This window comes from Sphaeramia orbicularis, chromosome 21 (genome assembly GCF_902148855.1).
Source record: "Sphaeramia orbicularis chromosome 21, fSphaOr1.1, whole genome shotgun sequence".
Classification (NCBI taxonomy): domain Eukaryota; kingdom Metazoa; phylum Chordata; class Actinopteri; order Kurtiformes; family Apogonidae; genus Sphaeramia; species Sphaeramia orbicularis.
In genome coordinates, this window is record NC_043977.1 from 15,151,414 (window position 1) to 15,170,197 (window position 18,784).

General features: G+C 35.3%; 1 protein-coding gene across 1 annotated transcript in view; it reads right to left on the reverse strand.

Annotated features, from left to right (window-relative positions):
* Positions 1-14,039, reverse strand: part of edar (ectodysplasin A receptor) — a 79,236-nt gene extending 65,197 nt beyond the window's left edge. Inside the window, exon 1 of the mRNA XM_030124057.1 lies at positions 13,867-14,039. The gene's annotated coding sequence lies outside the window, so the exon portion shown is untranslated. The remainder of the gene's footprint in view (positions 1-13,866) is intronic.
* Between the last annotated feature and the right edge of the window lie 4,745 nt (positions 14,040-18,784).

Here is an 18,784-nt window from a genome sequence, read left to right on the forward strand (position 1 = left end):
AAACTGAATGATAAAATACTTCCATAATAAAAGGAGTGATTTAATTAAACTTCAACAAGATTTGGATCATTAATAAAGAAAAATGATTCCAAAGTGTTTGTTGGTTGTAGCATAAGTTACAGTATTTGGGCCAAAAACTGAAATTCTATGAATTTATGAGAGAATGGGTTTTAGTCAAGCTCTCACGTTAGAATACATTCACTTCTTAGTATGACATTTTTAAATCTATCACGTAAATATATGTAAACCTATGTGTATTTACATGTGTTTAACTTTATTATATACCTTCAAAACATTAGCCAACCAGTACATTTGTCAACTGTTTTCCAATTCATCTTATCTGCAAATGATAAATATATTTGTATTTTACAAAGATATAAAATATATTGGTCATGTCATATATTATATTAGTAAGTGAAATTTAATAACACAATACATTATTAAATATCTATCTATCTATCTATCTATCTATCTATAAGGTCAGTTTTTTTGCTTAATTCAGCGGAGATGCTCTGCTTTTTATATGTATAACACTAGTCGCTTTCCCATTGACCCTCAAATTGCACAAATTTAACTTGCACATAAAAATTTACCTAATGGAAAAATGACAATTTTGCCACAAGTCTCATTTTTTTATTAAAAGTTTTTGCACTGGCAAGAGGTGGTTTTTGGGCATAGCGCAAATGGTGTATCAAGCAAAACCGCAATGGAAAGACCTTTTTTCGCAATTAGTCAGGTGAATTTAAAAAACGGATGTTGACATACATTATAACAAGTGAAGAATTTTTTTTTTCTTCAAATGTGTAAAAGCCCAGTGATAGCCTAATTATCAGTAATCCACACTGCAAAAATCTAACTCTTACCAAGTGTATCTTTCTCATTTCTAGTCAAATATTTCATCACAATTCAAATAAGACATAATCGCATAAAGAGTAACTGTTCAGTGAGATACAAGAACTTATTTTCAGACAATAGATTATGAAAATCTTATGTCAAGAAATCTTACCACGATAATCAAGATGACTTGAATTCAGCAAAAAAATCTTGAAACATGCAAAAAAATTTGGCGGTAGAACAAGTGAAAATTATTTTGGTAAGTTTTCTTGAAATAAGATTTTCAAGATCTATTGTCTAAAAATAAGTTCTTATATCTCACTAGTCACTTTTCAATTGAACCTCAAATTTCGCAAATGTAACTTGCACATAAAAATTTACCTAATGGAAAAAGGACAATTTTGCCAAAAGTTTAATTTTTTCGATTAAAAGTTTTTGCGCTGGCAAGAGGTGCTTTTTCGGGCATAGCACAAATGGTATGTCACGCAAAACTGCAACGGAAAGACCTTTTTTCACAACTAGAGTCAGGTGAATTAAAAAAAATGGATGTTGACGTACGTTATAACAAGCGAAGAAGAAGAAGAAATATGTCGTATGTGCGGACACACCAGGAAACCCAATAATTTTTTAATTTAGTACGAGATAGAGGGGTAATATATAATAATAATAATGAATATATCTGTCAATCAACACCATATTTACGTTTGTCACTATATTTATGAAATGACTTCTCGTGTCATCTCGCGATGCTACATAAACAAATCTTCGCATTTGTGATTTAATGGAAAAAACAACATTACGCACTTCTGTTTTTGGGGTTTTTTTTTTACATTTAGTAAATATCATTAAAGTTTTGCACAGATATCCGATGGAAAAGCAACTAGTGAGAAATAGTGAAAAATAACAATTGCACCTAGAATAGCCAAGATTTTTTTTATTGATTCATGACTTTAAATTTAATTTTCAGTAGTTCGGTTTTATTGCCTGCTGGTTTTTATGTGTTTATGTATGTATTACTTTGACTCAGATGTTTATCAATTGTCGAATTTCAAACAAAAATAGTAGATTTCCAATAGTATCAGTATCAGCCATTGAATCAGCTTCCACTACCGGTCCTTTAAAAACTGATTAAACACATATAATTTCTGATGTTAACGCTGTAAACGTAGTCAAAGTGCTGTATATATAAGGAAGTATTTGACTCCATTCATTAACTAACCCTCCCATAAACACACACTTACCAGGATCCCTCTGGTCATAAACAAGTTCCAGAATTAATCAATGCTTCACTACTGAGCTCTGTCGCTAAAAAAGCCAATTATTTTATCCCTTTACAGACCGGCAACTCAACCTGCCAAATCCATACGAGATGTTAAACACATGTTACTCATTCAGGCTGCCTTGAACTGTGCCTGCTTGTGTGTATGTGTGTGTATGTGTGTGGAAGTGTGTGTGCCAGCACCTCAAGTCTCACTGTTTTCCATCCAACAAAACATCAGCTATATCAGACTCACCATCTCTGAGTCCCTGATGGAGGAGATGGTCATCATCAGTGGCACTAAACATAATGCACGTCTCTGTCTAAAATAAAACTGCTGCTATAAAACACAGCGTGCGTCATTTCCTGTTGATATTCTGTGAACCGTGGCACACGGTGTATAATTTTAACAAGTTTCCACTTCATTAGGCCAGCACATGTCTGTACAGAGCGGATGATACTTCACCTACTAAAGAAACAATAACAAACATAATCATGCAAAAAAAAAAAAAAAACTGCACATTTTTGGACTAAATCACTCACATTGTGGATTTTCTCTTCATCATATTACTATAAGATGCCATTTAAACCATATTCAATCCTTGAAAAAATTGCCCCAAAAAGAAACAACACATAATTGCGACTTTACATCTGATAACTGCTACTGTTCTGTTGATCTTGGCTGAAATCAAAGACCTCAAATTTCAACAATCGCACATGAATAACGCACTTTAGAGCTAATACGCACTGATTTGTGATTCATGAGACTGTTAATCGCCTATTTGTGTTTTCAGTATGTCTGAAAGAGGCAAAACACACATCAATTAAAGCACTGATGTCCAGTTTTGACAATAATCTAGAAACACCTAATGGCTAATCAGCTGTCAGTTTCCACTTCATTAGGCCGGCCCATGTCTGTACAGAGCAGATGATACTTCACCTACTAAAGAAACGATAAACATAATCATGCAAAACAAACAAAAACTGCACATTTTTAGACTAAATCACCCACATTGTGGATTTTCTCTTTATCGTATTACTGTAAGATTTCATTTCAGCCATTTTCAATCAGTGGAAAAGTTGCCCCGAAAAGAAAAAACACATTTTTGCACATTATTGCGACTTTACATCTGATAACTGCTACCGTTCTGTTACTCTTGGCTGAAATCAAAGACCTCAAATTTCAACAATCGCACATGAATAACGCACTCTAGAGCTAATACGCACTGATTTGTGATTCATGAGACTGTTAATCACCTATTTGTGTTTTCAGTATGTCTGAAAGAGGCAAAACACACATCAATTAAAGCACTGATGTCCAATTTTGACAATAAGAGTGCGCTCTAGAAACAGCGAATGGCTAATCAGCTGTCACTCTGTGATTTAAGATCTATAAGTGCCTCTGCTTTGTGTGTGTGTGTTGTTTTTTTTTTTTTTTTCAGAAGACAGTTATGAAGAAAGAATGTGCTGCTGGCATTTTTTTTTTTTCTTCCTTTCTATGATTTGGAGGCAGCTGGGGTACAAAAAGAGGGCCGGCGATGCTGCTGTCAATCAAATCAGACCAACCGCTTTCACCTTCAGCTGAGTCAAACTCAACAAAACTCACTGATTGAAAAACAGCTAACACACAGCGAGACGGCACAAAGTCAGTGCAACGCTCATTAATCACTACAAGAGCTCCACAACAGGCTAACACTACCGTAGTGCAGTCTTTTTTTTTTTTTTTTTTTTTCCCTCAGACTCCTTCTCTGATCAGGTTTTTATCAGCGCTGAAGGAAGTCGACGTCTATCACGGCTCAAAACTAAATGAGCCAGATGTAAATAAGTCTAATTTGCCGACCTGATTACCGTCTAAGTTTGATGTGAAAATAAACCCATGATTAAAGTGATCCGCTTATGGTGTTACAGCTTTTCGGAGACAGACGCAAACCTCAAGCAGCTGGCCCTCATCTCCTGACTGAATATCCATTTACTCCAATCCGACCCCACTGCAGTGTTAGGGCTTATCAGTGTGAACTGTATTTTAGCAGGAGTGTCAAAACATTCTGTGTAGCAGTGCAAAATAATTTCACTTTGAATAAACTACCTTGAAGTCAGACTCAAAAACTAAAAAGCGTGGGCAGACTTCACGGCTCGAATGTCATGTGCAGGAAAAGATTGATTCCCCTGAAGCACATGTGTCAAACATACGGCCTGTGGGCCAAAACCGGCCAGACAAAGGGTCTGATCTGGCCCCTGGGATAAATCTGTGAAATGGAAAATTTACACTGAAGATATAAAAGCAGCGAATGACTTTGATCACAATTTTTTTTTTTTTCAAATGTGTAAAAGCCCAGTGATAGGCTAATTATCAGTAATCCACACTGCAAAAATCTAACTCTTACCAAGTGTATTTTTCTCATTTCTAGTCAAATATCTCATCACAATTCAAATAAGACATAATCACCTAAAGAGTAACTTTTCAGTGAGATATAAGAACTTATTTTTAGACAATAGAGCATGAAAATCTTATGTCAAGAAATCTTACCAAGATAATTAAGATAACTTGAATTAAGCAAAAAAATCTTGAAACATGCAAAAAAAATCTGCCAATGGAACAAGTGAAAATTATTTTGGTAAGTTTTCTTGAAATAAGATTTTCAAGATCTATTGTGTAAAAATAAGTTCTTATATCTCACTAGTCACTTTTCAGTTGAACCTCAAATTGCGCAAATGTAACTTGCACATAAAAATTTACCTAATGGAAAAACGACAATTTTGCCAAAAGTTTAATTTTTCGATTAAAAGTTTTTGCGCTGGCAAGAGGTGCTTTTTCGGGCGTAGCACAAATGGTATATCACAAAAAACTGCAATGGAAAGACCTTTTTTCACAACTAGAGTCAGGTGAATTAAAAAAACGGATGTTGACGTACGTTATAACAAGCAAAGAAGAAGAAGATACATGTCGCGGTATGTGTGGACACACCAGGAAACCCAGTAATTTTTTAATTTAGTACGAGATAGAGGGGTAATATATAATAATAATAATGAATATATCTGTCAATCAACACCATATTTACGTTTGTCACCATATTTATGAAATGACTTCTAGTGTCATCTCACAATAATAAATAAACAAATCATCGCATTTGTGATTTAATAGAAAAATTGACGTTACGCACTTCTGTTTTTTCGACATTTACTAATTATCGGTAAAGTTTTGCGCAGATATCCAATGGAAAAGTGACTACTAAAAACGTATTCTTTAGGTGATTATGTCTTATTTTATGTGTGATGAGATATTTTGACTAGAAATGAGAAAAATACACTTGGTCAGATTTAGATTTTTACAGTGTATTAGTCTTTATATTCTTACACATCTGAATCACTTCCCTCATGGTGAACAACTTCAAAATTGACTCCATCATAAACACAGTCCGCTTGTTTACATAACAAACCGAAATGTCACTTGAACCTTTTCGGAAATTTTGTCGCAAAGTACTTTGTGGGAATGAGAATTCCACGGAACAGAGATTTCCAGCAATGTCGCTTGTACCTCCATCCACCGAATACACTCATTCTTTAAAACAACCCTGGTGAACTGGATCATTTTACATTGTAGCGATCTGGCTCATTTTTTTGCCGAATCTGTGAGAAAATTCTTTTGCTTTCCACAATGCACTTCGCGTCAGAATTTCCGAAAAAGGCCCAAGTGATGTTTCAGTTTGTTATGTAAACAAGCGGACTACATTTATGATGAAGTCATCTTTGAAGTTGTTCACCGTGAGGGAAGTGATTCAGATGCGTAAGAATGGAAAGACTAGTGATAATTAGGATATCACTAGGGTTTTACAAATTTGAAAAAAATTTTGTGATGAAAGTCATACGCTGCTTTAACAGTCATTTTAGTTCAGGTTCCACTTTCAGCCCAATTCAATCTCAAGTGGATCAGTCCATAAAATATTATCATAATAACCTATAAATAATTACGACTCCAATTTTTTCTCTTTGTTTTAGTGTAAAATGTTTACATTTACAAACTATCCTTTCACAAAAAAATGTGAATGACCTGAACAAATATGAACAACCTGAAATATCTTAAGAGAAGTAAGTGTGATTTTAACAATATTCTGCCTGTTACTAAATGTTTTGTGTATTTGTAGATCCACTGTGATTTGTAAGTCGTAATACACGTGTAAATGAAAAGATGAGGCATACAATTGTTAAAATTGCACTTATTTTTCTTAAGAAATTTCGATTTGTTTATAGCTGTTCATGTTATTCACATTGTTTAAAGGGTAATTTGTAGACGTAAACATTTTCATTAAGCGATTTTAGTTTTTTCACTCTAAAACATGGAGAAAAGCTTGGATTTGACATTATTTATACATTATCTTGTTATCATTTTACTGTCCCGGTCCACTTCAGATCATGATGGGCTGTACATGGCCCCTGAACTAAAATGAGTTTTGACATCCCTGCCCTATAGTATAAGCCAGTGGTTCCCAACTTTTTTTGTTCGTGACCCCATTTTAACATCACAAATTTCTGGTGACCCCAGGCATTCAAAACTAAGACTTTTTTTTTTTTTGCTAAAATTAATTTGTTTTTGATCATGTCATAGTTTGCTACACTGTGTTGAAAATAAACGTTAATTTTAGACGAGATTTGGTCTGTATAATGTATATTATTATGGACAGAGGCAGAAAAGTCAGGTGTAGATTACTGCACAAAGTGAGAATTTTATTTTCCTTGGTCAGGATATGTACAGTCAGTCCAGCTTGGATTTACAAGGCTGACAATTAATAGTGAACAAACAAGAACTCAAATTATGAATTATGAAAGAGCTGCAGCATCTGAAACCGACCACAATGAACATTTGACAGATAAACAGTACCATAGTGCTACAGTTTCAGCTTCAGAGTTTGTCATGTCTTTTATGTATTGGGATTGTCTCTCTCAACTCACCATATTTTTTATTACCTCCGCCAAGGAGGTTATGTTTTTGCCAGGGTTTGTTTGTTTGTTTGTTTGTTTGTTTGTTTGTTTGTCTGTCTGTCTGTTTGTCTGTCCGTTAGTGTGCAACATAACTCAAAAAGTTATGGACAGATTTGGATGAAATTTTCAGGGTTTGTTGGAAATGGGATAAGGAAGAAATGATTAAATTTTGGTGGTGATCGGGGGTGGGGGGGGGCCCACGGGGGGGGCCACTGATCGTTAGTGTACAACATAACTCAAAAAGTTATGGACAGATTTGGATGAAATTTTCAGGGTTTGTTGGAAATGGGATAAGGAAGAAATGATTAAATTTTGGTGGTGATCGGGGGTGGGGGGGGGCCCACGGGGGGGGGGGTCAGCACTGATCAGCCTTGGCAGAGGTCTGCGCTCTCCGAGTGCTTCTAGTATTAGAAAGTTTTTGGGTTTTTTAAATAAATTACTGGAAATTTCAGGCGACCCCATTTGAATTCCAGGCGACCCCACCTTGGGTCCCGACCCCAAGGTTGAAAAACACTGGTATAAGCAACGAACAGTCAGGTGGTTTTGACTGTACACCAATAGGTAACAGTAAACTCCCCCAATACTAATAATAATACTAATAATAACACACAGTCATCCCGTTTGCTGAATGATATGTGTGAATGTGTGTGTTTATGTGTGATATTTCTTCATCTCTCTTCATCTTTTGATTGCTTTAATTACAGACTTGCTGTCAGCTTCCCACTCGGCTCACAGGAAAAACAAACTCTTACGGCACATGAAAGGAAGTCGCACGCGTCCGCACGCACATACACACACACACACACACAATACACTCTCTCCTGCGCGCACACACAAACACACACCTATCCCAGCTCCAGTCAGTCTTTGATTCGCTGCCTGCCGGTTATCTGTCTTTCATCGTCTCCTCTCACTGATCCCTTGTTCCCCTCTTTAGCTCTGCTGGGGCAGAACATCGCTCTCTCGTCTTTCTCCCTGTCTCCGTCTCCGTCTCTGTTTATTTTGCAGCGGCTGTAGGTGGGAAGCCTAATCTGCAGCCTGGAATTCAACTGAACGCCTCCAAGCTTCCCCCGCATTACTAACACCTACAATAAAGGAGCTGCAAAACAATGCATTGTTCTGTACCTTTTAGCGCTCACCTGAGCTTAACTCTGTTCATGACGGTATTCTTACGGGATGTTCTACATTCACTGCTACCACTTTTCAGTTATGACTATAATACTCTACATGTGCTTTCACCCTCTGTAGTGATTTCTCAAAAACAAATCTAAGGGCTTATAGAGTTCTAGCCGTCTGAGCTGCAGTTTACTTGATGGATTGATGTGGTTGTAAAGTTGGAGGAGTCTTCAAAGTGCAAAACTTAAAAAAAAAAAAAAAAGCAGAGAGTTAAGATTTTAAGTACTGAACTTAGAGGAGAGGCACTCATGCTTTCAACTGGTATGTTTTTTCTCATTAAATACAATCTGCAGGTGGGATGTGGCTCCATTTATTGCATCAAAAACCTGCTACTAAAGGTTATATTTAGGGGCAGGAGACCTATTAGACTACTTCTCAAATATACCTATCAACGCAGGTGCAACAATGGCATGATCCCTCCCACTGTTTGCTTTCAATAAACACACCCAAAAAGCCAGAAACAGCATGACAGGGGATTAAACCTGCTGTGATGGACAACAGTTGCCTGACGCTCTGTTCCAAGCTTCCAAGATTTTTTTTCTTATTTTAACCCATAAAGACCACGTGCTACTTTTGTGGCAGTTCACAAATGAATTATTCCTCTATATTTACCTTTTCTTAAGAGATTTACCACCATTTATTGTCATATTATCCTCTTTATTTTGTGTTTCTTCTGTAAAAATCTGGGTTTTTTTTCTATATTTAATTCACTGATCATGTAGATGTTCATAAAATCTCAGAGTAATTTCAAAGGTTATTATATCAGTAACAGAGAAAACTGAAGAAAAAGTGACTTTTTCAGCTAAATATATTTATAACTGAACATAAACTAAGTGTTTCTATCCACAGTCATTGATCTAACCACTTGTTATTGTTGATGATGATCTTATTTAATACCCTCATGCAGGTAGTTTGGGACCGACCACACTATGAGTTTCCTATTACTTCTGTATTTACATTACAGTGCATTTCCACATTAGCAGCAAGATTAACCCATAAAGACCCAGTGCAACTTTTATGGCATCTCCTAAATGGATTTTGCTCTTTTTTTACCCTTTCTTAAATGGTTTATCATGATTTATTATTATATTATCTTATGTAACTTGCATCATTCAGTGTAAATAATGTATCATCCCCTGTATTTGAGGGGATTTTTTATTTTAACTCATAAAGACCCAGTGCTACTTTTATGGCAGTTCACAAATGAATTTTTCTCGATATTTACCCTTTCTTAAGAGATTTATTGCCATTTTTTTGTAATATTATCCTCTTTATGTTGTGTTTCTTGAATAAAAATCAGGTATTTTTGTATGTTTAATTCACAGATCATGTAGATGTTCATAAAATCTCAGAGAAATTTCAAAGGTTATTATATCAGTAACAGAGAAAACTGAAGAAAAAGTGATTTTTTTCAGCAAAATATATTAATAACGGCACATAAACCAAGTGTCTTCATCCACTGTCATTGATCTAACCAGTTGTTATTGCTGATGATGATCTTATTTAATACCCTCATGCAGGTAGTTTGGGACCAACCACACTATGAGTCTCCTATTACTTCTGTAGTTACATTACAGAGTATTTCCATATTTAACAGCATGTTTAACCCATAAAAACCCAGTGCAACTTTTATGGCACCTCCTACATGAATTTTTCTCTCTTTTTAACCTTTCTTAAGTGATTTATTATGATATTATCCTATGTATTTTGCATTATTCAGTGTAAATAATGTATTTTCCCCTATATTTAATTAATTGACCATGTAGATGTTCATGAAAACTCAGAGTAGATTCAAAACTTATTATATAAAAACAGAGAAAACTGAAGAAAAAGTGTTTTTTTCAGCAAAATATATTAATAACTGAACATAAACTAAGTGTCTCCATCCACTGTCATTGATCCAACCAGTTGTTATTGTTGATGATGATCTTATTTAATACCCTGATGCAGGTAGTTTGGGACCAACCACACTATAAGTCTCCTATTACTTCTATATTTACATTACAGTGTATTTCCACATTGAACAGCAAGTTTAACCCATAAAGACCCAGTGCAACTTCTCTCTTTTTAACCTTTCTTAAGTGATTTAGTATGATATTATCCTATGTATTTGTATTATTCAGTGTAAATAATGTATTTTCCCCTATATTTCACTAACTGACCATGTAGATGTTCATGAAAACTCAGATTCAAATCTTATTATATAAACACAGAGAAAACTGAAGAAAAAGTGAGTTTTGCAGCAAAATATATCATTAATTGAACATAAAAACAAGCGTCAAAAACTACTGCCATTGGTCAAACTCCATGGGTTTTTCTGGTGAATAAATGTTATAGAAGATGACAGGGTTTCCATGGTAACTACGGAGCCTCTGAACATTCAAATGGGTCATATCTGATGACCATAAAAAGATGATAAACTGCATTTTACACCAATTTTTTTTTACATGGATTGACATGATTAGTGGATCCCCAGGTATTAAACAGTTTATGTTAGTAGATGGTTTTGGTTTTGAGTCTTTATGGGTTAATGAAACCTATCTGCCACCTTTGTTCAGTATTTATATTTTCCCACATAGCAGGACAATAAGCGCCAGATCCCCGTCCACAGACCCATGATAAAAAGAAATTGATGACTAACTAAAGTAGATTGCCCATACGGAGGAGGTTTAAGTAGACACAAATTAGACCACAAACCCCAATTTGATTAAACTCAATCCCCGGGGCCTACACGGAGAAGTTTCAAACGTTGATTTAGTACTGCTTTGTTGAACTGTCTGCACTTTATACGGGGAAATAACAGTGGTACGAATAAAAGCTATGATTAGAAATACATGGTGCTTTTATGTCGCTTCGGTAGGATTACTGCATGTAAATTAAAATATAATGAAAGGCAGCTACCTTTAATTTCACTGAGATGGAGCCCTGCACTGCATGCATTGATCCACTGCCTGGTTACCTGGATTTGTGACTGTGAAAATGATTCCAATTGAGGCACTTTTTTGTTACTTGTGCATGAAAAATGACTTTAAAAATCCATCGGTGATCAAATAGTTGCACGTTATATGCATTTTTTTTTTTTTTTGTAGGTGTAGCTCTAATGACAGGAATCCTGTAATGGAAAAGGATTTAGCCTCATGTTTTTGTACCTGAGAACAGATTATTAGTCACAAATGCATATTATATTGAGGATATATTCAGCATTTAGCCCCTATTAGCCTTATTTCTTTGTGCACTTGTTTTTAGGGTTGACATCAGACATTGACTGTATAAATATAAACAGAAATAAATCTTAATATTACAAGAAAAGGGTTATTGTTAATGCATGTTTGACTTTTGAATGTAATGCACTAAAAATGAGCTTCTTTCATTCAGTTACTTTGGCTTTTTTGTGCTTTTTAATATATAAAATGTTCATTACAGGATTGTAAACATTATATACTGCAAGAATATCACTTTTATAGCTGCAATCTAGATCCTCCTGAGAGCCAGGAAAGTGAATTTTTTTTTTGCTTTTTTACATTGAACAACTGTCTTGATTGGAACAGGTTTTTCAGATACATTATTATTTTTATTGATTGATTGATTGATTGATTGATTGATTGATTGATTGATTGATTGATTGGAATGTACTTTGCAATGTACAGCATTTTTGAAATAAAACTGTCAAACTTTTGTCCCCTACAGAGTACAAAAATGCATTGCTGGGTCTCAGGAGGATATCTAGTATCAGTTAAATGCCAAAATATTATTATCACATTGAACATTTCTGTTTGCATTTGAACAAAAGTGTAAAATAATGCTCATGTAAAATAGGAAAAGCTCAGTGTAACATGATAATAGCATTTTGGCGTTTAAGGTATAATGGATATCTGGAGTGCAACGATAAAAGTGACAGTCTTACAGTTTTTAATCATTAAAATGCAGTGCTGAATGTTAAAATTTTTTTTAAAAAGTATATATATATATATATATATATATATATATATATATATATATATATATATATATGTATGTATATTATTTGCACAGGACAGAGCCCCCATTGCTGATGGATAAACTCTACCAAACAGCTGAGATATAAATTAAACATAGTAGCCTAACAAGCTGAAATAACTTCACTTCCATAAGTAAACTCTGAATGACATGTTTAGCGAAACGTTGTCTTAGATGTGTGAAGCATTATGAAACACTGGACTGTTACAGGCCTCTTGAGCTCTATAACTTTCTCTGGAGGTGGGGGGGAAGGGGTAAGCTCGGTGGATTGGAATCAGCTGTGACATTTAGCATAAATCAGAGTAATAAAATTGGCAAAAAAACACAAGAATCCTTCCCTTTGCTTTGTGTGAAATCACTGCAGAATCAATAAGGTCATTGTGCAAATGTTAGTACAGAGTCGTACACGAACAACAACAGAGTAAACACTTTTTCAGAGTGTGTGTGATGTGTGTGTGTAGTTCCTCTGCCCCTCATCCCTTTAATCCTCACAAACCATATTAATGTCTTTTGAAGATGAGTTACACTCCCCCTGTTTCTTCCTCAGCCTTTTTCTACCTGTGAACATGAAAGATTCTACGGCAGCGAGAGGAGGGATGTGCTGGGGGGCTGATGGGAGAAAGACAGAGACGCAGGTAGACAGAAAGACTGAGAGAGAGAGAGAGAGAGAGAGAGAGGGAGGAGGGGGATAGAGACGGATTGATTTCCACCTCCAGCAGCTTCAGTTCAAAGCACAGCCAGCAGACTTCAGAGGCTCGGCAGGACCCGGCATGTCCCCAGCCGGGCCGAGCTGCCTGTCTGCGGGCAGGACTTCCCCCGGGGGCCCTGGGGCCTGGGACAGTCAGGCGGCACCGAAAAAACAATTATGCAGACAGGAGAAAAAGGTGTGCAAGGTCACCAGCACATGTAGCCAAGAAAAGACACTACCCCCCCACCCCCCATGAGTAGAGAATGTGTTAAGAGTTTTGCAGCTTTAACTCTTAGTGTTTTCAATCAGACTCACACTGTAGTGGTGTTTGTGTATGCATGCATAGGATTCACATCTCCCGTTTGTCACAGAGCAACTCAGGCTTAAACTTTAAAGCAAGTGATGTGAGAAACAATTTCATTTTTCTTCCACCTTTGGGCTAAAACCTTTGCACCGACATGTATATTTTCACCTATACAGGTTGTTTGGCTGTTATACACAAGCTGCAGCCTGGTTTCATAGATGGCATTCTTGCAAATAAAATGCAGCAGAAATAGACAATAGTTATGTGTTATTATGCACTTAACAATAAATTATAGCTCTCATATGGCCTGAGCTGTGGCCTATACTTTAGTCAGTCACATGTAAATTCAAGTATATAGGTGTAATAACATGTGATCTTCTCCAAAATGATGTGTTTGGGATTATTTTAGGAATTAAACTAAATATGAATGTTTCTTTTGATATGCATCCTATGAGTCAAATTTCCATGCATCACAAACTATATCAACACATGCTTATTTTTTTTAGTTTTAAGTAAAATCCTCTGGGTAGAAAAGTTTTGTTTGGCGGAATAAGTATTGCTCAGGAATTTCCCCAAAGTCTTGCAGCAATCCGTCCATGCATTCCTGAGAGCGGAGGTGATCAGACGTCTTACCTGGAGCTCAGAGAGGGGGGCAGGCTGCTCTGGTTTTCTCCCTGGGGGATCAGCTGGAGGTCGGTGGGTCCTGCTGCTGCCGGTGGTCGGGGTTCAATCTGCGGTGCGGTGTCGGTTGAGCATCGCTGAAGGACTGGATGGGGGTCTGTGAGTTCGGACTCCTGCTCCAGTCCGACTTGTGTCAGACTCCACATTGGTGCGCGTCGGTGTGTCTGCAGGCCCCTCCCACATGAGGAGGAAAAGAGGAGGTTTCTCCGCCCTGATCCGGCCTGTGGCCCAGGTAGACCCATGCAGGCCGGGACTGGAGGAGCGGGGCTGGAAGGAGGCGAGTCAACGACGCCATCTAGTGGACACATGGAGAGGAACACATCCAGGTACAGAATGACCTGGAGTCTAATGTGGGATGTTCTGCTGTATATCCAGGGTTGATAAACATATGGCCCGCGGACCAAAACCGGCCCTCCAGTGGGTTCAGTCCGGCCCACAGGATGAATATGAAAAATGTAAAAAAAAAAAAAAAAAATGCACAAAAGGCAATGACAGTCAAAAATGTCACTGAGTGTTGAAAAGTAGTATTGATGATCAAGTTAAATGCTGTATTCTTCTGAAACCCAGGAAAATAAAGGTTTTGGCTTTTTTTTAACCTTAATTAAATAAGTGTCTTGATTGGAAACAGCATTATTTATTTAGTTAGTTAGTTAGTTAGTTAGTTAGTTAGTTAGTTAGTTAGTTAGTTAGTTAGTTAGTTAGTTAGTTTTATGGAATGTCCTTTGCTGTGGACAGCGTGTTTTATGTTTTTTTTGGGATTATTTTTGTTTGTTTGTTTTATTTTATTTTTAAGTATAGCTGAAACTGTTGTCCCCCACAGATTACAAAAATGCATTGCTAGGTCTCAAGGGGATATTTTTCAGTTCCAGATGACTGTTTAAACATGTTTTGTGCCTTTATAGATCCACTGTGATCTTTAAGTTGAAATGTTATATATAATAGAATAATAATAATAATAATGATAATAATAATAATAATATATGTAATGTAATATATAACAAGAACAGCCCCCTCCATCACCACCAAAATTTAATCATTTCTTCCTTGTGCCAGTATCAACATTTCCTGAAAATGTCATGAAAATCCGTGCATAACTTTTTCAGTTATCTTGCTAACAAACAAACAAACACGCATGCAAACACACAAAGCAAAGTGATCACAATACCTCCTGGCAGAGGTAATAAGGTTAGTTTTGTATTGCATGTAACGTAAATGTTCTATATCAGCGGTCACCAACCCTGGTCCTGGAGATCTACTATCCTGCATGTTTTAGATGTTTCCCTCTTCCAACACACCTGACAGTTGTTATCAGGCTTCTGCAGAGTTTGATGATAGTCTTATCATTTGAATCTGGTGTGTAGGAGGAGGGATACATCTAACACATGCAGGATAGTAGATCTCGAGGACCACGGTTGGTGACCCCTGTAATGTGTGCGCTCCTGTTGGGGACAGCAGATGGAAAGTAGCTTATAGCTATCTCTGGTGCAAAGCGTCTCTTCTCTTTGAGATTAATGTATTTGTGCATTGTTCCTGACAAATAAACAATAAACTGAATTAAATATTGTTAAAATTGCGCTTATTTTTCTTAAGAAATTTCAGGTTGTTATGGTTATTCACATTTTTTGTGAAAGGATACTTTTCAAAATGTAATTTTACTTTTTTTTTTGTACTAAAATGAAAATAAAAAATGAAGTTGTCATTATTTATAGGCTATTACGCTATTATTTTACTGGTCCGGCCCGATTGAGATCATATTAGGTTGTATGAGGCACCTGAACTAAAATGAGTTTGACATCCATGATATGTAATGTACTGTGCAGAAGTATTAGATCACCATTTTATATGTTGTTTTTATAATGAGCTTAATATCTATTCCTCAGTCTCTTTCTTAAAATACAACGAAAGATAGAAGATCTGTTGAATCTCACTCATCTGTGCAGAAGAGTTCAAGACATGTTAAGTACTGAGGACGTTTTTAAGGACATTAAATACTGAATACTATAGTCAGTTTTTATCTGAAATTTGTGTTTTTAATGCTTCTCTATTTTGTGAATATTTTTTTTTTTAAAAGTCATAATAATACTAAATGTGCTTTGCTTTTATACCTAAAAGTGTACTTCCTGTTATACGATGACTTTTCTGCCACATAATGATTCATATTTAAGTAAAATCAGCTGAATATTTCTAACAAATGACATAAATTACACATATATGCAGTTCAGTTCATTTTAGTTTCTGTATGTATTGATTTTCTTTACCATGCAAACATAAATCAACAAGATGACACTGTTAGATGGAAAAAGAAACAATATTGATCAGGAAAAGGTGTGGGCTGGAGCTATGTTTTATTTCCTTTACCCATGTACTTATGAAAGCAATCAGGTTTTATGGCAACCCTGAAACAAAAATCTCCCACGGTTTCATGCATAAAATACAAAAATAAATAAAACAAAACAAAAAACTACTTTCAAGGTGTTTTGGATCATGTATCAGTTTTATATTTGATCAGTTTTTATCATAAAAGTGCTTCCACATGAACTATAAACCATGAAATGATAGAAATCCTCTAAATATTCTGCAGTTATGTTATAGACCTGGGCAAACTGAGTCTAATCAGTCAATCAAAACAAGTGAAACTATCAGTATTTTCTATCATCTTCTCTGTTACTGAATCCCTACAGTCATCTTCCACCATATTATATACTTTATTGTCTACAATTCCACTGGAACTACTTTCAGGCGGAGGCAGATTTTCTTTCTTTTTTTTTTCGGCAGATTTATTCTGTGCAAACTGAAAATACTTTCAGCTGTGAGGTTTATTTATTACTTTATCACAATCTTTTGTTTGATGATTTTATTCAGAAAGTTTGTCTGGGAAAAATGAAATAAATAAAACCTATCTGACATTGTTATAATTTAATTTCAATTCTTTCTAACCTGTTGAGGTTCTATTTGAATTTAATAGAATAATCTCTTCTTCAGTCTTCTGCCTCTCTAATCTATTTGTATAATTCTTTATCAGTATTATTTCTTGAGTCCATGAGCTTTTTTTTTTCTTTTTTTTTGGTAATTTTCAACCATTTTGTGGTAAAAACACATAAAATATATTTATTATGTAGACAAAAATAGTTTAAATGAACCATTTTCAGTCTTTCAGCCCTTCATTTCCTTATGTTTGAATGAGCGCATGTATTAAATGTATGAAAAACCTCTAAAATGTGCACAACTGTAATAGCTTTCTTGATTTGTGTTTATCTTGATTTTGCACTTTTTTTGCTCTTGTGTGCTTGTGTACTTTTGCTGCTGTAAACCTGGAATTTCCCCTTGTGGGACTAATAAAGGCTTATCTTATCTTATCTTATCTCATCTCATCTCATCTCATCTCATCTCATCTCATCTCATCTCATCTCATCTTATCTTATCTTATCTTATGATAACACAACCAATGAACATCAGCCACTACCACTGGTATGAAATGATATCTTATATACTGATATTGACAAATGCACTGTTGTCCATAAAGTTTTCAAACACATTCCTCTTTTTATTCCTATTTATACACATCAGTAATCACCTTTTTTGACCTGGTGCAATGATTACATACCGAGTCCTAGTTGCACTTTATCGATGATGTAAAATAAGATAATTTAAGATAAGATAAGATAAGATAAGATAAGATAAGATAAGATAAGATAAGATAAGATAAGATAAATTAAGAAAAGATAAGATAAATTAAGAAAAGATAAGTTAAAATAATATGAGATAAATTAAGAAAAGATAAGATAAAATAATATAAGATAAAATAATACAGGATAAAATAATATAAGATACGATAAAATAAATTAAGAAAAGATAAGATAATTAAAGATAAAATAAGATCAGATTTGACTTTATTTATGCCACTGAGGGGAAATGTCACAGTTAACAGTAGCAACATACAGAGAAAAAGACAAGTAGAAAAGCCACAAACAAGTGAAAAATGAAATATAAAGAGAAAAACAAGAAATTTGGTATTCATATAAATCACACTGTCACAATCATTTCATGAAAAGAGGTAAACAAAACAATAAAATATTCCAACTTGACAGACAACACAGTATCTTCGGCTGATTTATAAGTGCATCAGTACATCAGATAAAAAGAACAACCCACATAGTGTTCATTGTTCGTTTAACACCCATCCTCCACATGCAGAGTTTAATCAGATTTGGGCCAAGGACAAGTGTTAGTGGGTTAGTAGGACTCAGAGAGATAGAAAAAACAGGGCAGTGAAGATGTGAAGATGTGCCCTTCACTGTCGGAATAGTTATTCACTGTATAGCTGAATCTCTAGAGCTGGTTCCTGTAAATATTCTCTACATAAAGTCACCCAGAAATTCTCGGGAGTGTTCCTCTATCTCCAGTGTCTATCTACATTAGCAGTAGAACCCACAAAGACAAACGTCAGATAATTATAAAATATGTTTGGAAACATAAGGTATACATTAGAGCAGTGGTTCCCCACCTTTTTTGACTCGTGACCCCATTTTAACATCACAAATTTCTGGTGACCCCAGACATTTTTTTTGCTAAAATTTATTGTTTTTGATCATGTAATAGTTTGCTATACTATGTTGCAAATAAATGTTAATTTTAGATGATATTTAGACTATATGATGTATATTATTAGGGACGGAGGCCGAAAAGCCAGGTGTAGATTACTGCACAAAGTGAGAATTTTATTTTCCTTGGTCAGGATATGTGCAGTCAGTCCAGCTTGGATTTACAAGGCTGACAATTAATACTGAACAAACAAGAACTTAAACTATGAATTATGAAAGAGCTGCAGCATCTGAAACTGACCACAATGAACATTTGACAGATAAACAGT